This window comes from Vicugna pacos, chromosome 11, assembly GCF_048564905.1.
Source record: "Vicugna pacos chromosome 11, VicPac4, whole genome shotgun sequence".
NCBI classification, from domain to species: Eukaryota; Metazoa; Chordata; class Mammalia; order Artiodactyla; family Camelidae; genus Vicugna; species Vicugna pacos.
The window spans coordinates 9,876,138-9,901,487 of record NC_132997.1 but is presented as its reverse complement, the minus strand read 5'-3'; the positions used below and the strand labels follow the sequence as shown (position 1 = coordinate 9,901,487).

Here is a 25,350-nt window from a genome sequence, read left to right as displayed (position 1 = left end):
CAGTGGACTCCTGCACCAACTGAAACAGTAAGTCTCTTTGATTGAAGAGGGAAGGATTCCCCCAAATACTGTGTGAAGCTGTAGGCTCTGTGAATGGGCAGAGGCAGGCATCCTGCTCACCATCTGGTGGATTCTCAATGTTGAGGACCAGCTGGTGCTCAGGGGACCCAGTGAGCCTCAGGGGACTACTGAGCCCACCCTGTGGGAGGTGAGTGGCAGGGGCAGTATGAGACCCAGGCAGAGTCCCTGGAGGATTAGTCAGCAGGCAGATGCAGGAGGTAAAGTCTGAGGTGGGAGGAGGCCCACGGGAAGCCTGAGTGGCAGACACAGCCTGTCTGTTCCCTCCTAGGTCAGACACTTATAGAGAAGCTCCTGTGTTCCCGATAGGGCAGTGCCCAGAGCAGACAGCCTGCCTGTCCTCACAGATGTGCCATCCAGTAGGTAGGGGCAGGGAGAGGGACAGAAAAGTGTGACAGTTGTCCCTGAAGAGGTAGAGAGGTGGTCACACCACTGATCAAGGGCTGTCCCTTCAGAAGGCTTGTAGCAGCCCCCTCGCTGTGTTGAGGCCCTCCATTTGGCCAGACTGCCAGGTGAGATGGGATGTGGAGCAGAACCGCCCTCTAGACAGAGATTAGCTGAAGGCTAACTGGCACAGGTCCCTGCAGGGCTGCTCTGGGAGCACCTTGTGTTAGGCAAGGCCAGGTCTCTGACTCTGGTGTCCCCCTGACTACCCCCAGGGCCATGACCTCCATCCTGGGCACCTGGTTGCACCAGTACCCAGAGGATTCCCACCAGCTTACATAATTTCCCTGCCTAAAGATTATGCTCACTTACTTAGAGCTGAACATGCCTGGCTCAGATCTGAAGCACTGGGTCCACTTTCTCCTGGCAGAGCTGGAGCATCTGGAGCTTCGGGACACAGAGGGTGATGGTGAGCAGGATACAGGGTGTGTGATGGGCTGAGTGGGGAGGGGAAGGCACTGGCCCACACAGAGCAGAGCCTCTTGAGGCTGGAACTGGCCAGGAGCAATAAGGAGGCTCAGAACACTCATCCCTTGGACTGCAGTCTGGGAAGCTTCCTAGGGGTGGAATCTTGGACTGAGAGTTTGTTGATTGGCAGTGAGAGCTTTCCTGTCTTTTGGAGACACATAGGAAAGCAGTCATATTGATGAGAGTTTCCCTACTTGGAGCTACAGCACCAGCTCCAGAACCCACTGGGGAAATACCTCTGGATGGAGAGCCAGCTCCAGCTCTCCTGCCTGCGACAGCGCCAGAGCTAGAGCAAAGGAATGTGCTGTAAGTATCAGTCAGGCTCTGCTGCCTGCCCTCGCCTTCGGTGCCAGGACGCCCGCTGTTCCTGATGTGTCTGTGAATTTACAATTCCTGATTATTCTTAGAGGTGATATCATGTTACTTGTGGCCTGTTGTGTCTGGCTGACTAATGTATGAGGACACTGATTATCATTGTGTTTTGGTTTAAATTCAAAAAATTTTTAAAATAAAAATAAGGCATGTCATCAAGTTACATGCAGATCACTAGAATCCTCCTACACTGCTGGTGGGAATGTAGTTTGGGGCAGCAATTATGGAAAACTATATGGAGATTTCTCAAAAAAAACCCCTAAAAATAGACTTACTGTATGATCTAGCAATCCCACAATATCTCCAGAGGGAACTCTAATTTGAAAAGATACATGCACTCCAAGCCGTGGAAGCAACCTAAATGTACATGGACACATGAGTGGATAAAGAAGCTGTGGTATATTTATACAATGGAATACTGCTCAAGCGTAAGACAGAATAAAATAATGCCATTTGCAGCAACATGGGTGGACCTAGAGACTGTCATTCTAAGTGAAGTAAGCCAGAAAGAGAAAGAAAAATACCATATGGTATCACTCATATGTGGAATCTAAAAAAAGGAGAGAGAGGAAATGACACTATGAACTCATCTACAAAACAGAAACAGACTTGCAGATATTGTAAACAATCTTATGGTTCCTGGGGAAAGGAGGTGGGAAGGGTTAGATTTGGGAGTTTGAGATTTACAAATGTTAGTCATTAGATAAAAAATAGATCTAAAAACTTTTTTTCTGTATAGCACAGGGAACTATGTTCAATATCTTCTTATAATCATTATGAAAATGAATATATGTACATATACACATGACTGAGACATTGTGCTGTACACCAGAAATTGACACATTGTAACTGACTGTATTTCAATAAAACTGAATACATAAATAAAAAAGGCAGGGCTCTGGATGTGTTCCATCCAGGCGAATTTCAAATTGCAAAAGCGGCACCCACTTGAGCTCATATGAGCAGAAACAGTCTTAAAACATATCAGGTGCCTGAGAAGCTGCAGGAAGGTCAGAGAGTCAGGCCAGCGTGCCTGGGAGGTGCTCACAGGGCCTAGCACCCCTCAGACTCCCCCAGCAGACACCCACTGCTGTGCCCCTTGCACAGACCCTAGGACATGTCATTCAGGTTCTGCAGGGGAAGGAGCTCTGCTTTTTGCTCAAAACCACAAATGAGGAGGAAGGAGGAGCCATGATGTCCATCAAAATAAGGTCAGGGGATGCCATGGTCTGAGGTAACTGAGTGAGGCCATGGTCAGCGACCTCTCTCTTCTCTGCTTAGAGATTGAGCCCCCGATGCACAGAATAGCATAGGTCCTTACAGGGAGGAAATTCTGAGCTCTGCCTGGAGGAAAGACACAAGCATATAAGTAAACTGGGAGCAAGTGAAGCAGAGATCAGAGGATCCAGGGGATGGGCTGCCTGGGCTGAGCCTCTCCCATGATACTCAGGAACACAGGCTCTGTGTGGGTTTGTAGGATGTGGCCAGAAATGAGCACATCAAAGTCTGACTGCAGAACCAAGTTCACCTCCAGAAAACACCTCCAGTACAGAGCCCCAGACGTCTATTGGCCACTTGGAGGTTTTGGAAGCTTGAGATACTATATAGCTCATGACAGAAATGGGCTTCAGTAACATACTCCCGAGGTCTTAGAAAACCACAAACAAAATCTCTAAGGACTTCTGATTCTGCTAAGGGTCCCACCTGGTAATAATGCTAAGGAGCTGCTTCCACGTCAGCCAATCATAGAAAACTTGCGGTCCAACTGTGAGGACCTGCAGTCAGGCTGCAAGGGCTTTCGAATCCTCTTATAAATCTCTCACCTATATATTCTGAGGTTTTGCTTTTAAAAATCCTTCAACCCATCAACCCCCTGGATACATACTTTCAGTTATAAGCCAAGGCTTTTGTTTCTGGTTTGCAAACCTTGCAAACAATAAAACAGTTCTTTTGCTTCAAGATATCTGATTCTTTTCTGGTATTTAATTCTAATTTTAGGATGACATCAGAAGTAGTGTGCCACTCATTTAGATTTATTGTTGCCAAATCTTTACTGAGTATTTACTATATGTCAAGCACTGAGCAGAGAGCAGCCTGAGAACTGATTGAAGAGCTTCCTGGTCTGGGAGATGCTCTGAATCCACAGAAAGAGAGAAGACATGGTGGGAGATGCCTGCCCTCCGAGGAGAAAAGAACAGGGATCGTGCTCAGGAAGTTCAGGGAGTGATCCTAGATTTAGAAACTGCCTGGGGATGACAGGATTGGGCTCCACTATCAGAGACAAACAAGACATGGTTGTGGAAGAAGCTGGCAGCAGGAGCAATAGAAGCAGGTTCCTTAATGACAACGGATCAGAAGGAACATTATGCAGCTTTGAAATTCATGTTTTCTAAAGTTTTCAATGGATACGGTAATGACTCATGTGAAGTGGAAAAGTGCCTGGTAATATATGGTGATCTCATTTTTTTCAAGTTCTACATAAATTTAGATGAATTGAAATAAGTATTCTGTGTGATAGACTTCTAATTTGCTTTTAGGTTTTATTGTTAATATAAACATCAAAGTGCCATACGTGTCTTTGTTTGGATATACTAACTTCTCTGCACCAACCACACAGGGCTGGATGTGGACAAGTGACCACAGCACATTCCCACCCTCTCCGTGCAGTTCCCGTGAGGCAGCAACCTCCTCTCTGTTCTCTGCTGTGAACACAGGGCCTGACTCAGGGGCTCCATCAACACTCAGAGACCCTGTCCTTGGGAAATGCCCGGCCATGCCATGATCAAGAGGAGGAATTCGAATAGAAGGCAACCCTAACCCTTTGACCTTATAGAATTTGTTTTCTTCTAGCAGCAAGACTGATGTGTGTGAAAGTTGCCTGTTTGTCTGACAGTTCCATGGGGCCAGCAACACACATGCCATTCCTCATACAGCCACCAGAGGGAGATGTGTAACCGCTTATGACAAACACTCTGCTCCATTCAAATATGGTCCTTTCCAATTTAGCCTTCATCAGAACGTTTTATAAACTGAGGATTTCTTTAAGGTATACAGATTTGCTTTTCTTTTTAAATCTCTCGTGGAAGCTAATGTAAATATTCTATAAGTCACAAATATAAGGTGAGCCACTGAGTGGAAGTTGTCCCTTGTGACATCCAGACATGTATAATTCTGTGTCCAACCCCTATCTGTGTCCAACTCTGTCCCTTCCTCTCTCCCTCCAACTGTCTGTAAATATCTATTCAAATAAAACACTTTGACAATCAGTATAATGTAGGAAAGATACTTTAAATCTTCTTGCCTTTTGTGTGTGTGATGTAGATTTGGGTAGCAAGTGGTTTGCTCACAGGACCGCGGGATTGCCCCAGAATCCCTAGGAGAAAATTGAAGAGGGGAAGTAGGTCTCAGTGGGAGTCACTCAAAGGGAAAGATCTCCTGCTCAGCACAGCCAACCTGGGTCCACACTCTCTCCTATCCCCAGAGCACTGGGTCTGCTTTCCCCTGGGGAGCTCTGCTAAAATCCTGTGTATCCTAATGGGTCAGAATAAAGAACAGTGATTATATGAAATGTGGGAGAGGGACAGGTTTTGATTTTAATTACCCGGTCCTCTACCTACAACAGCTGTCCCTGTGTTGTGTTGTAACGAATGCTCAGCCACCTCGGAGCAGAGTCTATGCCTTGGTTTTGAGTATATTACAGGTCTCTAGCCAAGCACTTGGCCAAGAAGACATGCTCTCATTGCTGAATGAAGACTTTTGGGAAGCAAGATGTGACAGGTTTGGGAATGTATTTGAAATGGGGACTCTCCTCGAGCTGTCCCAACAGGAGGTCATCATAAATAGGCACCTTCCTCACCTGCCAGGCCCTTTATACCTGAAGACCTTCCATAGCGCCTCTCAGCCAGGACCCACCTGATCCCAGTGGTCTCCCACATCACATCTCACCATCTGCTCTCATGTCTCTGCTCACTTCAGCCTCCTTGATTATCCTACTATGTGGCTCTCCACACTAGGTCTCAGGAGACACCTCTGACTCCCTCAGGGATCCAATGTCATAATACGAGATCCTATGGACCTAAAGTTTCATGATGGGACTGAGTTTACAATCATTAACCACATGGAGAAACACAGCTCTGCATGACTATCATAATGATTGGTTTTCCTTGGACAATCAATGTTAAACTCAATGGCATAAAGCAAATATGTTTTCCTTTGCAATGATCATCCCTACTGAATTTTGCCCTTTGTCTGATGATGCTCTAAAAGGCCTGACATACAGCAAGAGGAACAGAAGGAATTTGTGTTACAATGCAATATATAATGGTGTGATCCTTCTAAAATTGCTATTATCCAGGTGGGCTAGATATATGTTTAAAAAATTGTGTGAATATTACCCTTTAAATTTCTCATCTGTTTACATGAATTTACACAAATTTCTCTCATGTTTACATGAAATTGAGAAGATGGTGGTGAATCTGTTCAATTTCTTTCTCTGCATTAATTGAGATGATCCTGTTTTTCTCCTCACACTGTTAGTGTAGTATATTGCACTGATGCATTTTCCTAGGTTGCAGCCATCCTGCATTCCAGGAATCATTCCCACTTGTTCATGGTGTGCAATTCTTCTTACACAGATGGATATGAATGACTAGTATATAAGCATTTTTATGCACTTCCAACTTCAGCTCAGGCTTCCTGAGCCCTGGTAGGGAGGCCAGTGAAGGCCAGGACACAACACTAAACCACAGAGGCTTGTTCCTTCTCATTAGTCATGGTCAGTGTTCTTACTAACCCCTGATTGTTGACTGACACAGTTGTGACTGTCAGACCTGCACTCACCCATTTCCCACTGTTATTTGCATATATAGTGACATAATCACCACAATAAGTCTGCTAAGGAGTCCAGGCTTGTACTGTTCACTGCACATCATGCCAATAAATCAAGAGATGAGTTGTTGGGACAAGGAATAGCGTCTTTTTCACAAAGCCAGCAGACCCAAAAGATGCTGGACTAGTGCTGCAAAGAACCATCCTACCTAAGTTTGAATTCAGGCTTGTTTTATTTTTCAGGCTATAGGCCACTTCCCCTTAGTGATTACCTTATAGCAAAAGCAACAGAATACACAGTGAAAGTGAAAGAAACAGATCCAATGTGAAGTCAGATTCATTCTTCCCTATTAAAAGTCTATATGATATCCTTCACTGTACATAGATCCAAAAATCTTTTGTAGAATTTTGAAGGTCTCCTCTCTTAGCAACTTTCAAATATGCGATATAGTATTCATGTTCCTTAAATCTCCATGACTTATTTATATTATAACTGGAAGTTAGGACCTTTTCACTGTCACTCATTTCACCCCAGCCACCTCCTGCCTCTGGCAACCACTCTGTATCTATCAGCTTGGATTTGGTTTCTTTGTTGTTTTTCTTTTTTGCTTGTTTTTTTATGAATCCACGTGCAAGTGAGATCATGCAGTATTTGCTCTCTCTGTCTGGGTTATTTCACTTATCATAATGTCCTAAAGTTCCTTCCATGGTGTCACGTGGTAAGATTTCTTTTTCATTTGACTGAATAAGATTCCATTGTATATCTATACCACAATTTTTTTTCATGTTGCAAAACCAAACTTAAAGGATAAATACATCACTATTTGTGAACAGATCCGTGACACAACTTGACATTGAGATCCAACAGCCTGCTTTCAACATTTAAATCCACAGTGCCTGCTGGGGGCTGAGGGTATAGAACCAGGCCCTTGGATGCATGGACAGCTGGGCTGGCTCTAGAGGGAGAGGGTTTCAGCTGAAGTTTGCCTTAAATACTCACTTTGCTGGAGTACCACATGGTGGCAGCTGTTGCATTGTTTAAAAAAAAGGACGCACTAAGGGGAAGGTTACAGACAGGTTTGGTAAATGACTAAATCTCACTACATAAACATTCAAACTTAAATCACTGTATCAGCCATTCTAATATTTGTATAGAAATTCCCAAGGTGTGTCCCGCAAGGGTAAGTGTAAACCAGGACATATGTTTTGGAAGTCAGCCCCTTGCAGTGCTAGTAACAGGAGTGTCACCAAGACTTGAGATGCTGTGGTGGCAGGACAGGTCACTTTCCAGAAGAGTTGCCTGGAGCCTAGCAGCTTCATCCTCCAATCCCCTCTTGGTGCATGTCGGGGTTTGGTGGGCCATCTTGGGGAGGTAAGGAAGAGGCAATCCTCAATAAGGGTGGAATATAGATTTGGGCTTCATGCTCCATCCTGCAGTCCCCCAGGAATTGAGAGACTGAGGAAGGAGGAGCAGCTGCTAACAGGGTGGGAGTGGGTCTGCAGGTGGCCCCCTGCACCTCTTCTGGGGTCTAGGCTGAGTTGCTGGTGGTTGAGTGCAGTGATGCAGGCTAGCATCTCCCTGCTGCAAAAGCACCAGTCCACATGGATGGCATGTAGGGCGGGCTGTCCTGGGGCCCCTCCACTGACAGGATGATAGGACAGCTGTGGGGAAGCAGCTTAATGGCCCAAACAGTATGGTCCTTTTTTAGAGCAGCTGACCCATGAAGGGAGAAACTTCAGTCCTTGATCTTTGGTATTTCTCATGGGGCCAGCAGCGGAGATGGTGCAGAGGAGCGCACGTGTGGGCACTGACCCGCCCTCAGGGTCTACTTAGGGTGGGCTGCACTGGCCAAGGTGCTTCTCCTTCCTGCCTGGAGGGGAAGGCACGGGCACCAGCCCTTTAGGGAGGCAGGGCTGTGAGGTCAGTCTCCTCCCTGCTCAAGGGTCAAGTGTGGTTCAAGTCACAGCTTCAGCAGACCTAATTTAAACAGTTCTTGTTTACTTAAAAAAAAAAACCCAAAACACAGACCCACATCCTAAATGACAATAAATAACCTGTTTTCTCAACAATATTCCTTAGGAAAATCAAGAGCTGGCGGTCCCATCAACCTGAAGGTCTCATGTGTCATGGGCAAGAGGGGTTTTCCTGGTGAAAGATGAAGAGTGGGCCCCTGCATGTGGTGGGCAAGTTTGAGGGGTGTGACACTCGGGGTATCGGGATTTCACAGTGATGCCATTCTCAGAAGAACAGGTCCAGAGTAAAAGGTGAGATAAAGACAAACCGGAGCCTGCTCTCATTGGCTGAGGCTGATACCAGAGCTCTGCCTGTGAGATGCAGGGACGTGGGTTGACAAGCCCCAGGGTCTGGGCTGGGAAGTAGCCAGGCCGATGTGGCGGGGCTGGAGTGGCTGTTTTCCAAAGGGCAGTTTCTACACCCAACAAATTAGCCAAGATTGATGCTTCAACAGGTTAACTCAGCAATTCAGTGGGTTGAGGAAAATCTGGAAACACAGATCTCCACTGAGATGCTAGTGCAGTGGCTACAACAGTCTGCAGAAGGCCAGGGGACGCCAAGAAAGAAAAAGATGCTGCAAAGTCAGGATTCACCACCATGCATCGCAAATCAAATTCCTGGTGCCAGACCAGTCTCAGGCACAGGAGGAAAAGAAACAGTAACAAACCCCCACATTTTGTTCCTGGGAGAACGCAGGAAGATGCTCAGAAATACCGCGGCAGTGTGGTGTGCTTTGGAGTGAAAGCAGAGTCCCCCAAGAAGCAAGAGTGGGAAGGAAGAGCAGCAACAGCCAGGGAGGCTGGTGGCCTACACCGCAGAGCCTGGAGCCACCTCTGGGCCCACGTGCATGCCGCAGGCCTGGGGTGCCGGGGTGCCAGGCTCAGGAGGGCCAGGCTAGAACTGCTGCATGAGAAGTCGGTAATGAGGCAACACCTGGCTCTCGGGAAGGTACAGAGCAAATTCCAAGGCCATGAGCATGGTGAACTCAAACCCGATGAGGTTCGATCTGTTGAATTGAAACCTCCCTTCTAACTTGTCGATGAGCTGCTTCACAACATTCCTGTGCAGGTTGCTGCGGATTTCGGTCACCAGCAGCATGCAGGTGCCTGTGCACAGCTGGCAGGTCTGCCTGTTACACTTGCCCTGCAGGACCAGCTTCTCGAAGTGCACATAGGCCATGGACACCATCAGGGGCTCCAGGCTGCACTCTCATTTTAAACTTCTGATTTTACTAACTGTCAGCTTGAGGTGTGGGAACTTCTGGAAATGCTCGTTCATGTCCTTTTTAAGGTTGGAGGGCTTCAAATACTCTATCACCATGGTCCTGTAGGATGCAAAAATGAGGATGTGTTTGTGCTTGCCGCAGGGCCACTGAGGGTCGTCCAGGAGGTCAGGGTGGTACCCAAGGGCATCCCACATGTTGGCCCATAATTCCAGGCCGGCTGCTGTCACCCTGGTGGGGGCCAGTTTGCATCTCAACCTTGGAAGACTGGGGGGGTACACTGGGCCAGGGCAGAGGCCATGGGCCATGGCTGTCCAGCTTAAGTGTGACCAGGGCTTTGGTGGGGTACAGGAACTTGGTGTAGGACACAACCTTTCCATCTGCCCCTAGCTCCACACCTTCCAACTGAAAGACCATCTCGGAAGACATGAAAATGTTGCTGGATGGATGCCTATGCTTCTTGGCTGTTTGTTCCCCTGCAGGTCACTGATCCACCAGCCTTCTCCGTAGGGCAGGACCAAGAAGGCCACATGCAGGGAACATTTGGAACAAATCAGTATGATCCTACTGCTCTTGGTATCATACAGCCTCACGTTCTTGATGAAGTGAGTTTTCTTCAGGCCTTTGTGTCTCAGGGACCCAGATATGTGCATTGTCCACTGAACCGAGGTACATCCCACTGTGTCTTTCAGAAACTCAAGGGAGCAGTGCTGGGAGGCGATGCACCTTCTCTGGCACTACCCATCGAGGCCTGGGCCCTGGCCAAGGCCCAGGCTAATGAGGGCAGGCACAGGGCTGAGCAGGCCCTGGGGGGGGGCCTAGGCCCTGCTCATGATATTGGGCAAGGACAGGCCGAAGGGCGGTCCAGGTGGTGTTGCATGGGGCTCGTGGGCCTCTGTCGGTGGCGGTGGTGGGGTGGGGGCTTCTTGCCTCCTGGGCCCAGGTTGAGGGACACCCATTTAGGGAGATGTTGTTCAGGAAAAGGACCATGGCCTGGTGGTGCCAAGCATCCCTGTGCCTCAGCAGCGCCTGTGGAGGGGCTGTCAGGCAGTAGGGTGCTGGTGGGGCTGTGGGATGGGCCTGGGGATCCACTCTATACCACAATTTCTTCATCAATTCATCATCGTTGGACACTTGGCTTTTCTCTGTATCTTGGCTATTGTAAATAACGCTGCAGTCAGCATGGGGTGCATATATCTTTTCCAGTTAGTGTTTTCCTTTTCCTCAAATACCAGAAGTGGGATTGCTGGGTCACATGGTAGTTCTAGTTTTAATTTTTTGAGGAAATGCCATATTGTTTTCCATAGTGACTGCCCCAAATTACATTCCTACCAACAATGCACAAGGGTCCCTTTTTCTTAACATCCTCTCTAACATTTGTTATTTATTTCTTCCTTTTTTTTTCCCTGATTATAGCCATTCTAACAGACATGAGGTGATATCTCATTGTGCCTTTGATGAACACTTCCCTGATGATTAGTGATGTTGTGCATCTTTTTCATGTACTTATTGGCCAACTGTATATCTTCTTTGGAAAAATGTTTATTCAGATCTTCTGCCCATTTTTCAATCAGAGTACTTGTTTGTTTGCTGTTCAGTTGTATAAGTTCTTTACATATTCTGGATATTAACTGCTTATGAGATACACGATTTGCAGAGTCTAAATGATTTGTTTACATCTTTGCTGCTGTTAAGAAGCCCCTGGTGCCATGTAAAGTCCACACTCCTGGTCCTGCTGCTGAGTCCTCCAGGAAGCACCAGGTGATTGTGCTTTCAACAAGGGTCCCAGGGATTCTCGTGCTCAAGGAAGTCAGGAAACACTGGTATAAAGTGAGTGGTAGCTGAGAAGGAGCCTTCCCTGATCGCCACCAAACCATCAGCAGGTGAAGCCAAATGAAGCTATTACCAACAACAGCCAGGGAAAAACAGATCTTTGATTTTTCAGTGTTTCCCACAAGTACAGGATCGTTAACTACCATGGAACTAGGGTTTGTCAGCAGTCTCTCCTTGAAGGAGATTTCAAAGACCCCAGCATCTTATATCATTAAAGTAACTGGGAGAAAGGTAAGCCAATGGGGGAAGTGGCTCTCCCTGAGAACCACATTATTGCAATGATCCAGTCAGGCTTTGTGTTTCATCTTGAAGGGTATTTGCTGGTCTCTGTTGTGAAAAAAGGTGTCTTTAATGCCAGGTAAAGCATGTTATGAGTTTTTAATATTTATGTAAAAGTAGTGGTGTGATTGGAAGTCATTAAAAAGGTTCTTTTTCTTAGGACTAGGTAAAGTCAGGGATGTCTTTTGAGATTCACTAATCATTACAGTTCCTCAGATGTGAGCTTTCTGTTATGCCCTTTGTCAGTTTTTCCATGTATTTTTAATTCTTTGTATGGAATTGCTTTTCTCTTTGATTTGTTTTTGATCGTATTTGTCTTCCTGATGCTGAAAATTTATTCTTCTGTCACTCACTGTAACTTCATTTCTGGTGTCTGTTTCCCTTTATGGCAGCTGTGCTTTCATTTTTTCAGTGAAGATCAACTTTTTTTGTTTGTTTAGCAAATTTGAAATTATACAAAGCATACATTCAACAAGGAATTGAAAATAAAATTTCAAACATTGGAAATGGGCGAGGAATTTAATATAGAAAACCTAAAATAGTTGGAAAGCAAACACTGTGTGTGATGGACACAAATAAATGTTGGGTTTGGAAAAGGAAAGTATTATTTTTCTAATTGAAAATAGATGAACCTTGTCAAGCAATTAAAAAAGTTTATTATAAGACAAGAAATAGTGTGGAAAAAAAGTATTATGAAAAATGTAATGAACAACTTCATACCTATATAATGGCCATATTAGGCTATATGAATAATTTTCTGGAAAACAAAGTTAACAAAATTAAATCTAGAAAATATAAAAACTCCAAACAGCCCACTTTCTTAAAAGAATTGTACATTTGGTCACACATCCACCTCCTCCAGGAGGCCTGAGGAGCTGTTTCCTTTGAGCTGCTAGAAAGCTTGGCACCTATTTTACAAAGGTAGCTGTATCCCCTCCAGCATCCATCAACATCTTCAGGGCAGAACCGGGGCTTGTTTAACTTTAAACCATACATGTAAACATTCCTAACCACACACAGCCTATTTATTTCACTCGTAGTAGTTTGTGTCTCTTATCCTTTACCTATGTCTTGCCCCTCCCCACCCTCTTCTCCTCACCAGTAACAACTAGTTTCTTGTCTGTATCAGTGAGTCTGTTTCTGTTTTGTTATATGTACTCCTCTCTTATTTTTTAGACTCCATATATAACTGACAACATACAGTATTTGTCTCTCTCTGACTTGTTTCACTAAGCATAATATCCTCAAGGTTCATCCATATTGTATCAAATGGCAAAATTCCATTCCATTTTTATGCCTAAGTAGTGTTCCATTATATGTATGTACATTATATATACATATATAATGTGTATATATATTATATGTATATAAAATGTATATACATTTAAAGCTTTCGTCTCTTGGGTGATACTTAGGTTGCTTCCACATCTTGGTTTTTACAAGTAGTGCTGCTTTGAACACTGGGGCTCCTCACACAGAGGAGAAGCACACCTCTCTCTAGGGTTTCCCCCCAGGACCCATCCCTGCTGCCCTCCCACCCACCCCAGCACCCTGGACTATTGGAATTCCATGAACACCCCTGTCCACTTGCTATTTGTTCTACCCAGAAAGCTCTTCTCACAGACAAATAATTTCATCAAACCAGTTGGACCAGAGTCTAGAAAACCCTCTGACAGTGTTTCCTTTAAAGAGAAGGAGAGATGGGGTAGCAGCTGGAGGAAGAGGGGAGGGGTCCAGATCCAAGAGAGATGTAAACATATAAATGATTATTCTCCCCACCCTGGACGGTAAGCTCCAAGCTAGCAGGCTCTTTATAGGTTTCATTCACTGCAGTCTTCCCAGTGCCTGGAATAGTCCCAGGCATACTGAAGAAAAAAATAAAGGTGACTTGTACCAGCCACATATTAAAACAAAAGAAGTGAGGATTTGCACCCAGGTGACTCTGAGCACTGAGCCCTGAAAGACCAACCAAGGAAACTGGAAAAGAAGCCTGTCTTGTGATGAACAGGTCAGGATCTGAAAGCCCCACACACGGCTCTGGCTTTCTCCTCCTTTCAATTCCTCTTGGAAAACCAGCAGGGAGGAGGGTATCTGGAGGTCTGCAAGGCCTCTTAACCCAGGCTGAGAGTGAGTGACAGAGCCCTCTGGGCTCACCTGTAAGCGAGTGGCAGGAGGAGACACAGGGCTAGGCACTGGGAGGTTGCTCAGGATCCTAGGCTCCTGCAAATTCTGCAGGCAAACCCTGGGGCCCAGAAGGCTGCAACGATGACTCCCTGGATGATGGAAAGAGCCCTGGGGTAGGCACTGAGGGCCAGGGCAGACCATCCTCCAGCATTTGAGGTAAACCTGAAGGAGGAGTCATCCAGGTAAAGAGCTCAGTGGGCTCCGAGCCTGAGGCTTTTGCAGGGTGGGTAGGGGATGGTCCTTGGAAGAACAGACATAGGCCAGTGTGGCTGGGCTGAGGGGAGCAAGGCGAATTGGGCTGCTGGCAGGAGGAGGGCCTTCAGGTCTGGCTGAGGATCTGGACAGTTCCTGAAAGTGCCTCTGAGAAGTTTCCTATGTGTTAGCAGAGTGACAGGAACAGATTTGTCTTCTAAACATTCCTCCCTTGGATCAGAGGGAGTGAGAAAGGGAAACAAAGCATGAATCCAGGACAGTGTCAGTGGTGGCCTGGACAGGAGTGGGAGGGGGATACAGAGAGGTGATGAATGCATTTGGAGTGGGGACCCAGGGACAGGGGAGGAGCTGACTGCATGTGGGGTGAGACAGAAAGGGAGCAGAAAGCACCCCAGGTTCTGGTTTGAGCAGGTGGGAAGATGGAGCTGCTGCAAGGATCGGGGAGGGGTGGGAAGAGAGTTCCAGAAGGCAGCTTGGGGCCAACTGAACCTGAGACACTTACAAGACTAGATCAAATCTGATACACGTTCCTCATGAAATTACTGGGAGAAACTGATTCTCAAGGAAATTCCACTGAGGCTGAGGGTCTTCTCACTCCAGTGGATAAAAACCCCATTGTTCCTGGGGAAGGTGACTGTTTATACTGGGGTCGGAAATTGGGAGAGGCATGTGAGGATGGGAACATAGAGGGAACACCAAATGAGACTGTCAAATATCTCTGGTGACAGCAACCCTTCAACTGACCATCTGTCCCTGCACCACTGTGTGTCCAGCCAAAGAAGATTACTCTGCCAGGCTGTGTGCCCATGAAGGGGACAGTCTCCCTGCCCCCAACACTGTGGTTCTGAGTGTGGACAGTGGGACCTGACTGTGTGAGTCTGTGATCCCAGCTCCAGCCCCTGCTACCTGTATGGCCTGGAGTCATGGTGCTCTGACCTGCTGGCGAACGCTTGAACCACATTCATTACGTTTGCTTTGGAAATCAGAAACCGTCAGGCCACAGGAAGCTCATGCCCAACCCTCCTATGTGAGGGCAGTTTTCTGCTGGCCACACAGAGAGTGACCCCTGGCTTACACGTGTGCCAAAGCACACACACACACAAACACATAGACACACATGCACATTGACATTAAATAAGAACTATATGGTGGGATCAGGAGAGGAACAGATGTCAAGGGTGGTAATAAGACAAAAAAAAAAAAAGGGGGATTGGAGGCATCACCAACAAGTGTCACGACTCTCACACTTTTCAGGTCTTATCCCACATGTGCCTGAGGACATCCCTAGAAATACAAGCTAGAATCACCTCTACTGTGCAGATGAGGAGACTATCCTCGAGAAACACCAGGATAAATCCAAGATGGAGAACAGGTAAGAATGAGTTGTTGAGTCTGGAAGCCAGGGCGTCTCCTCACAGCTGCACACAGACCATCCCTGGCAGCCGTGGAGAGGGCGGGGCTGCTGTAACTGTCAAAGATGTGGGTTTGCGTGGAGAAGCAGGTGAGCAGACAGCAGCCCAGTGGGCTGTGAGTGGAGGTATTGTCTGAGGAGGGGGTTCCAGGAAGTGGACCCCACGAAATGATGTCACTTCCTTGACAACAGACACCAACAGAAATAGAAACTGGTTACCAGGCACCCACATTCTAGTGATGGCCCCAGAGCCAGCTCACTTGGCTGGAGACAGTTTACACAGAATCATGTTCTTTTTCTGTTTCCCGAACTCCCGTTGCTTCTCCTCCAGAAAACCCTGGAGTGAGAGGTTTCTGAGAGGCTGTAGGCATTGGTTGAACCCTTAACCCCAACGTCTGTCATCTATTATGAGAGGTCACCTAAGGTAACACAGGGTGCCCTGGAGCAGGCCAGTCCTGGCCCAGTCTCCTCTGGGAGCCCTCCCTGGGCAGGCCCACTTCCCCTCATCTCCATCTTGGAGTAGGGGGACTTGCGGGGAGGTGTCTCCACTGGGTAGGAATAGGTTGTTGAACACGTGGTAAACTGGTGGTCTTGTCATGGCCACACCTGAGGACAGGGCTGGCAGGGGGGAAACAGGACTCCTGAGGGGTCTCTTATCTGTGCCACTGGGAATCCAAAGCCCTCAGGTTGTCAGCTTTTTGTCCCTCATGGAGGTCTCTGCAGAGAGTGTTGTGTGTGTGTCAGGACAGGAGATGCATTATGGGTCTGAGAACCAGTCAAGACAATCAGACAGGGCTCTGAGGTTTCTGCATGGCTGCTAGGCACTGTGTTTGCAGGACTCCACCCAGGACATGGGACAGGACCTGGTCCAGGGAGCCCCCTGCTCCATCTCCCTGCAGGAGGGGCAGGTGCCCCACAACACCAACAGAGTCCAGGATGGGCTCCGGGTGAGTGCGAGTGATGAGACTCCATCCTAGGAAACCCCAGGTCCCAGAGCTACCCTGCTCCTCCCCTGGGCTCCCTCTTAGAGACCTGCTGCCAAAGGAATCTGATGCCCCATCTCTCCCACCTGCCCACACAGCCCAGGCCCTTCCTTGGCCAGATGCAAAGTCAATGCCCACATTTGAGTCAGAATCTCAGAAAAAGACTTTGACAGAATTTCAGTTCATTTTCAGTCAAGGATGTTTCTGCATTTTTCTAAATTGTCCTGTTTTTCCTCCATCCCCAAGTGGCCACATAGGCCTGACAATCCTGATTCCTCCCACCCCAGGATCAGCCTCTGTGTTCTCATCTCTACAATGGGATGCTGTGATAGCAGTCACAGGGATGAGGTAGTTCATGGAGGGAGGTGCTGGCACTGCGATGCTGACACAAAGATCTGAGACATTAATGCATTTAATCATCACCCACTGCCCCTTGTAATGGTGACGCCGAGAACTTTGAATCTGCTCAGGGCTCCCCTATTTCACCTCAGGCACAAGACCTTGAGGCTTGAGGATTCGGTCTGAGCTCCATTCCCAACCCCCTGGTAGTCCCCTGTGCTGCCTCTGACTTATATCTGTCCTCTTTCTACCCCAGGGGGTAGATGGACCATTAGGGAGCAGGGATGAGACCTACAGGGTGTGGACCCTCCAGCGACACAGGCTGGAAAAGCTGGTGGCAAACCTGGTGCCTGCTGTCCTGGGCGGCCACCCCTCCTACTTGCACACATTCCTGGGCAAGTACAGAAGTTTCACCACCGCCCCGCAGGTGCTGGACCTTCTGTTCCAAAGGTGAGCACTCTATCCTCATGGGATATTGGTAACTCAGCCACCTACTAGCAGTCACATGTGAGATTGTCACTCTACTTCCCTGAGCCTCAGTTTGCCCCTCTGCACATTGGGGTCAAGAGAGGATCAGGCTCTAGGAAGGTAGGGACAGAGTGGGTCCTTCATGGAAAGTGCTTTCTGGGGAACTGGCCCCTGGTAAGCTCAACTGGAGGGGCTGTTTTGGGGCTAATTGGTCATTGTCCTCCTGCCCATGAGGAAGCCTCTGCCTCCTGTGTCACTGGGACTTTGGCCTTGGGTTGAACTGTCTTCCCATTTCAAAGGGAACTTCTGATGCCATTAGCTGTCCCTGTCCTAGGAGAGTGGGAGCAGAGATCCGTGGGAGGGAGAAGTGGGGTCCCAGGCCCACTCAGATCTGTGTGATGGGGTTGGCTGGGCTCATTCATTCCTCAGACTAACAGGGAAGTCCACTAAGTACCTTCCCTTTTCTAGGAAAAACCATCATTTAATGCATCAGGCAGACAACAGCCCTGCCCTCCAGGGCTTCTATTCTCCCGGGAGTCACAATGTCACACAAGAAATCACATTCAGGTTGTGCTCTCAGGACAGTCAATGTGACACCTTCCTGGTCTCCTCTGTGAGCCTTCCATGCAGGCCTGTTTCAATTCAGTGACCTTGGTCTATGCTATTGAACACTGCCCATTACTGGGGAGGCAGGTGTGTCCCAAGATCTGGTATCTGCCCCAGGAGCAGCTCCTCACTGCACCTCAGAGGCATTGACTGTCCCCAGCACAACCTCTTCTGATTTCTCCATCTCTTCTCCCTTGGTGGGCCCCAGAGCCCAGGACTTTTTCTCAGCATGGCCTGTGCCTCCCTCCCCCCTCAGGGTCATGGAGTTTGAGGCAAAGGAGGAGATGCGGATTCAGCAGGTGCAGTGGATAAAAGGGTGCAGGGCCTGACTCCTCCAACCCCACTGAAGTGGAACCTCAGGCACCTCCAGCCCCTAAAGTGGGCCCTCAGCCAAGTACCCATGTGCCCATTGGAGCTGAATGCAAAGGTAACAGGGGCTTAGGGATGGCCACCATCCCCACATCAGTCCTTTTCCCTCATGGGGCTCAATGGTCTTTCTTTCAACCTCAGCAGCCACCAAGAGGGTTTTCAGCTGCCCTTTGTCACGCTGGGGCATTGACTTGGCCAGTTTTGTAACTTCACTTCCACCTCCCTGTCTAAAGACCCCACATAAATTCTGCCTGGGAAGTGGGCGGGATGGGGAGACACTTGGAAAATTGGAGTTCCCCACTACCTGACTTCACTTCGTCAAGGTTCCCACTTAACTCCCTAACACGTGACTCTCTCAGAAGCTCCCCCTTGCCTCTCCCTCCTCATTCCTCATCACTGTGGGTGAAGATTCGGGTAGTCTTGACTCCAGCCACACCCACATCCATGTCATAAAAACACTGTCTGTACCAACATGTGTGCTGCATGCTCAGGAGCTGGGTGCAAGAGCCCCTTACATTATTTCCTCCTCCCACTCTGCCCCAGGGTGTGTGCCCAGGAAGGGTGGCCCCAGGGCCTGGCCCAGCCCACCTGCCCACAACTACACAGATTCCAGTGTCCCTCGGAGACCATGGCACCTAAGGAGATTCCCTCTGAGGCTGTGAGAGCATGTGGACACCATGGAGGAGCTGGTGGGGCCTGTCCCCTCAGCCACTGGGGAGCTCAATGCAGAATTCCAAGAGGACAGAAATGAACTGAACCAAGAATAGAATGGGACCTACACAGATTGGATCTCCTGAGCTACAATGACAAACTGTGCTCCGACGAAGCCTGCGTCACCAAGGTGGGCTGGGCCTGGAGCCTGGGGGCTGCAGATTCCAGGGACTGGCACTCTCAGCACCAGGATTGGGGTTCTGCCCAGGCCTCTGGGACTGGGCTTGGAGCCTGGGGGCTGCAGATTCCAGGGACTGGCACTCTCAGCACCAGGCCTGGGGTTCTGCCCAGGCCTCTGGGACTTAAGCTCTGAACCTTGTCCCTGAGGGGGGTGTGTATGTGTGTGTGTGTGTAGCTGACTGCCTCAGTGGTTTAAAGCGTGCCACCTTGTGGAGGACAATGGGATGGGGCTCTGTTTTTCACTTTCCCTCCAGGTATTTATGGCTCAAAAATTTACTCCAGGCCAAGGATACTCACAGCCTCTTCCTCCCATCTTAGGGGAAGGCAGTCATTCACTCTCAATTCCTGGCGGACTTGCTTTCCCCAGAACCACAGCTGGATCTCTTGGTCCTAGCTGAGGATTTGGAAGGGAAGAAGGACTCACCCATGAAGAGGCAAGCCAGAGGAGGGAGGGACACTCAGGGAGACAAGGGAGGGATGGACCCCAGGTAGAAGAAGGAAGGCAAGGGACACCCAGGTAACCAAGGGAGGCAAAGACCTAGGACAGATGGCTGAGGGATGGGATCACAGAACAGGAGGCCCACATGGCTCTGTTCATCCCTCCCCTGCCTGGTAGGCCTGGCATTGTGGAGGGCCTGCTAGGGACTGGATGCAATGCAGGAGCATAGGAAGGAGAAGACGGGGGCCCAGAGGGAAAGGAAGGACACACAGCTGGGAGTAAGGCCCAGGAGGACAGCAGAAGAGCTCTAGTGTCTGTACTTTGACTAGAGTCCTGGAGACATCTGCCTCTTGCTCCACAATGCCATCATCCCACTGCCCAGACCTCCTCCTCCCCTCACCTGTACATGCAAGGCCAGTCACTGTCCACCTTCCTCCTACCAGCTGGTGCAGAAATGACTCCTGGCCCCTGAAGCAGCAGTTGGGTGTGCGGGCACCCACCAGTCACAGTGCACCCCATTTGGACTCAAGTACTCGTGAGACTGACATTGGCCAAGATGCCCAGACGCATGACCAAGGCCCCCAGCTAGGGGTCAGTGATGAAGACGGCCCACCAGACATTGATTTCAAGGAATGTCTAAGGTGCTACCAAACAGAGAGTGGCCTGTTCAGGACCAAACGCTTTATTATCTCTCCAGGACATCACGGTTTCCCTCCATTCCAGACTGGACAGCCCCTCTCTCCTCCCCAGGGTCAAAAGCACACTGCACGGACCCTGGGACCCAGGGATGCCTCAGTTCTCAGAGAGAGGTCTATTAAAGAGGTCCCAGGGCCAGGGGATGAGTTCAATCAAGACAAGGAGAAGCTCCCAAGCCTGGCCTTCCTCTTGGCCTCTCAGTACAGCCTGTGGCCCTGGGAGATGTCCCAGAGCTCTGCCCCAGGGCCCTTGAAATTTGCCCTGGAGGTTCAGGGGCTCCCCAGGCCCCCTCCCCCCAGACAACTGGCCTCAGCCCAGCTCCTCCACCAGCTACCAAGTCTAGGACGTGGGCTCCAGTGGAGGCCCAGTGTCTGCTGAGAAGCTGTCCCTGCCCAAGACTGACTTCGGGATCTCTGGGAGGCCAGTCTTGACTCTGGGGCTGCTTCACCCCTCACAGGGAAAAAAAAAAAAAGAGAAGGTGTGACCTGTTTGGCACAGAGAGTAAAAGAAGGAGAAACAGGAACTGCAGCCAGCAGGGAACAGCGTGCCAGCCCTCCATTAACAGCCCCTTAGGGGGACCCCAGGGGACCTTAGGGGCTCCTCTTCATTCAGTGCTGACCCCAGCTGATGTGGGGACCTGGAAGGAAGGGCAGGGAAGGAGGGAGGGCCATCAGGGCCAGGGTGGGGTGGAGTGGTGGGGAGTTAGAGGGTAGGGGAGGCGGGTCTGGGTGGCTGTCGGTGGGAGCAGCATCTTGGGGGGTTGTATGTAAAATGTGAATAATGATAGTTTTGTTTGGGAATGATCTCAGACCACTGTAGTCTTATTCTTGTCTGCACTGCTCTACAGAAAGGGGTCCTGAGAAAGAGGATGAGGAGTTCCCAGGAGTTATGGATCCACAGGTGGCTGACTAGCTGTTCCTCCACATTGACACGGGGTCCTCAGACTGCTCCTGGCAGCCTGCAGCTCTCACTTTCCTCAGGGACCCCTGCATTGTCCTTTTCCCTCCAGCCTGATTGGCCATATGCCTGTGGGGCATTCCCTCATCATCTGCATCCCTGAGCAAACTAGGGATGGAGAGCTGTTTTTGTGCCTTTCAGCTCTGGACACTAACCAGTTCTCTAGAATGGAGCCTGGAGACAGCCCTTGTCTTTGGGGAGCTTCATTCTGCTTCCCTGAGGTGGACAGATGACAGTCCAGGGTTTCCTTTATGGGTGTCCTTGGCCTGAGAGACAGGGCTTCCCTTATCTCTGCACCATTGTAGAGGGAGCCTCTTCTAGTCTCCTGGGATTACTGCAATGTGGGGAGTGGTGGAGGCAGCTCCCTCTTAATCCCAAGGACACGAGGGGAATTGGCTGAGAGGAACCTCATGAGGTGCCTGTTAAAGGTGTGTAAAAGGGGAATGACAGCATCACTGTGGGATTTGTGGGATTTCTGGGTGGGAGCATCTTGTCCACTGAGGGAGGACAACCATTCTTGCTGTGGCCTTAGGGGCTAATGAGTTTGCAAAGGCGCCCCACAGTTACTATTCCTTCCTTTCCCACCCACGGCTGCGTGTGTGTCGATACAGATTTGTATTTGCATCTGAAACAGTTCCTTCTATAAGGGAACCCTCCTGCCCTGTTGGTGGGAATGTAGTTTGGTGCAGCCACTATGGAAAACAGTACGGAGATTCCTCAGACAACTAAACATAGACTTACCCTATGATCTAGCAATCCCACTCTTGCACATATACCCAGAGAAAACTCTAATTGGAAAAGATACATAGGCCCCAATGTTCATAGCAGCACTATTTATAATAGCCAAGACATGGAAACAACCTAAATGTCCATCAACAGATGACTGGATAAATTGTGCTATATTTATACAATGGAATACTACTTAATCATAAACAAGAATAAAATAATGCCATTTGCAACAACATGGATAGAATTGGAGACGGTCATTCTAAGTGAAGTTAGCCAGAAAGCAAAAGAAAGATACCATATGATATTACTTAAATATGGAATCTAAAGGAGAAGACACATATGGACTTATTTATAAAACAGAAACACACTCACAGACAGAGAAAACACACTTATGATTATCAGAGGGGATGGGAGTGGGAAGGGATAAATATGGAGTTTGAGATTTGCAGGCACTAACTACAATATATAAAATAGATAAACGACAGGTTTATACTGTATAGCACAGGGAACTATATTCAACATCTTGCAGTAACGTTTAATGAAACAGAATATGAAAACAAGTATATGTATGTTCATGTATGACTAAAGCACTACACTGTATACCAGAAATTGAGGACTAAAGCACTACACTGTACACCAGAAGTTGAGAACATCTATCCTGTTGGCTTTCCAATGTATGGGAGCCCCAAGAAGTGAAAGAGAAAAGAGAAGTAAAAAGGAAGAAAGAGCATCTCAGGGTCAGGCAGGTGGGCAGGCAGAGCAGGCTGGATGCGCGGTGGGGTAGCTCGAGATGTTTTTGGGGGAAACATTTGTTTTTAGTAGGTACATTATTGCGAGCAAGGTGAGTAATAAACTATACATAGTTCCTGGAAAGCTCAACTGGGATGCTTTTCATAAAAAAAATTTTTATTAATAGTTGAGAACATACAAATTAAATTCAACAGAATGGCATATAAACTACAGCTAACCACCAGGAGCATACTATTAGGCATGTTGCTAATATCAAAATGAATTTTGTTTGCATTTTACCTGCACTCAAAACTATTCAGAAACTCTAGGTTTTCCATTGCTCATGTAGATGGTCTCCTCACATCCTTGAGCTCCAAAAACCAAACAAGAGACTTATTCATTAAAAGTCAAACTGACAGTTACACCAGCACAACTTGGAATCTGGTCTGGAGCCTCTGTAGATGATTTATAGCACTGCTGGTCCTGCCTTTCAAACAGGTGGTACCAACATAGCAAGTCCCAGGGAGGGATGGGGGAGTGCTAGAGCTGAAAGTCATAAGGACAAGTTCATGGAGGAGATGAACCACAGAGGAAGGCAGGACATGACTAGGGCCCAGCCCTTCTTCGAGATGGGCTGGAGGGAAACATCACTGGCATCTTAACAGGATATTCCTTCGGTGCAGGGACTGAATGTGCTGTGCAAACTGCATGCAGGTCATTTGGTACGTCCGCCTCCACCACATACACACTGAAGGGCAATAACACCTCCAATCAATGTAACAACAAAAAGCAAAACAAAACCCACAAACATATCAAAATGTCCCCGGAGCCTGGATAAAAATCACATTCACTGAGTACCCCTAAATAAGTAGAAAGAGACAAGAACAGTGGGTAGAGGTAGAAAGTCAAAGACAAACAGGGAAACACAAAATTTCACGGGGAACCAGCAGAAAAAGGGCATCCTTCAGTGACTTTCCCCTGCCAAATCAAGTCCCAACTCCTTAGAAAACAAAGTCCTTCAGAACTTGGCCCCACCTATCCCAGCTGCCTCCACTCCAGCTTTCTCACCAAGGACACTCACCCCCACCCTCCCTTTCCAGACAACTCCTGGTTTTCCTGACCAGAGATGTCATGTTCAGACTTCTGGGCCTCGGTGTGTCCATTCTCCTCTACCTGGAGTGTACTTCTCAAGGCAAACTCCCAGTCATACATCAACACCCGGCATGAAGGTTTGTGAAGCCAGACACAGACAGCCCCACGCAGGTGCACAGCAATCAGACCTATGCCAGATAAACAATGCTGTGGGCAGTACTGCCTTTCCGTTACCTTCTAGGACCTTGTTTCGTTTAGGCCTGGCCTAACTTAATTCCTCTTATGGCTCCTAACCCACTGAGTTCACGTGAATCTTCACAACTGTGTACTGTGAAGCACTCTGTTCCTGAAGAGAATGAAAATATTCAGGTTTGTTAAAAGAATTTTAGTCTTTGTGCCTAGCTAGCATACTTGGTAAAACATTCCCTCTATATATTTCTAAAATAATGACCATTCAAGTTTGAATATGTTTCTGAGCTAAATTTGCTTTTAAGAGTAAAATATGCTAAAATTCTAAATTATTAATAACAGTAATTAAAGAAAACAGGGAGTAATGAAAAGAGCTCTGGCAACTGAAACAGGATGACAGTCTACAATCTCAAGTCTGACTCTAGTTGTGTGACCTTAGGAACTGGCTTCACCTCAAAATACTTTCTCATCTGACTAATAGCACTGCCCTCCCCTCTCTGCAGGTGGCTGTTCAGGTAACAGGAGACAAGGTGCCTCGCACAGTACATGACACGAAGTGTTCATAGTCTGCTTCCTTCCTTCAACATGAAAGACACGCTCACATGAAGGTTTAGATGTAAGGAAGCCCACACCCCCACAAGCCTCTGTCAGCACAAAATACCACAGGAGTTGGTTCTAATAATAAAAAAAAAAACCCAAACACATACAAACAAAAAGACACTGTCACCCCCAACTCCGAAACGCTTCTGAGGGATCTGGAGCCAGACAAGGGAGCCTGCATGTAGTTGTGCAAGAACTCCCTCAGGGCCACATACACACTGACCAACAAAGTATTAACAAGAAAAGTCCGCAGTCATTGTGCTAAAACCTCTGGATGCCTTTATGCTAGAGTTCATGCCGGGTAAAAGGGGAAAAAAGTCAAATTAGGCCCAACTCCTAAGACTCCTGAAATAAATCAAAAGAGCGATGCTGGCTTACCCTTCCTGGAAGGCGAACAGTACCATGCCTAAGTCATTTAAAACTTCAAGACTGAAACATTCCACACCCAAACTGGTGCCACTACATGCCTTTTAGAAAGCCTGCACAGGAGGGCACCACGGGCACCACGGAAGGTGCTGAACCACAGCCGTTCTCGAAAAATGCAGGCAAGTGGAGAATAAGAGGATGATTTAAGGCTTGTGCACACCCGCCGCTGAGAACCGCTTTCCAGACCAAAGCCGCCTCCTCAAGTATCTGAAGTAATTCGCGGCTTCACTATGCGGACGTCAAGGGAAGGCCGCGAGGCGAGCACCCTGGGGCTGGGGGCCGTTCCCGTCCCGACGTCCCGGGGTCCCCAGGTCCCGACCTCCGCTCCCCGCGCCCCTCCCCCACTCCGCGCGCCCAGCGAGGGCCACCCGGCAAGCGCCGCGAGTAACGCCGCAGCCCGAGCGGCCCGGCCCCGCACGAGACCCCCGGCGCGCGGACCGCGGGGCAGCCCGGCTGCGGTCCGGCCTGGCTCGGGGTCGGGGTCGCGGGTTG

General features: G+C 48.5%; 2 pseudogenes; both read right to left on the bottom strand.

The window, feature by feature from the left end:
- Positions 1-25,350, bottom strand: part of LOC116277845 (zinc finger protein 532-like) — a 73,631-nt pseudogene that overhangs the window by 47,812 nt on the left and 469 nt on the right.
- On the bottom strand, positions 8,322-24,843 carry LOC102537284 (CDK5 and ABL1 enzyme substrate 2-like; annotated as a pseudogene).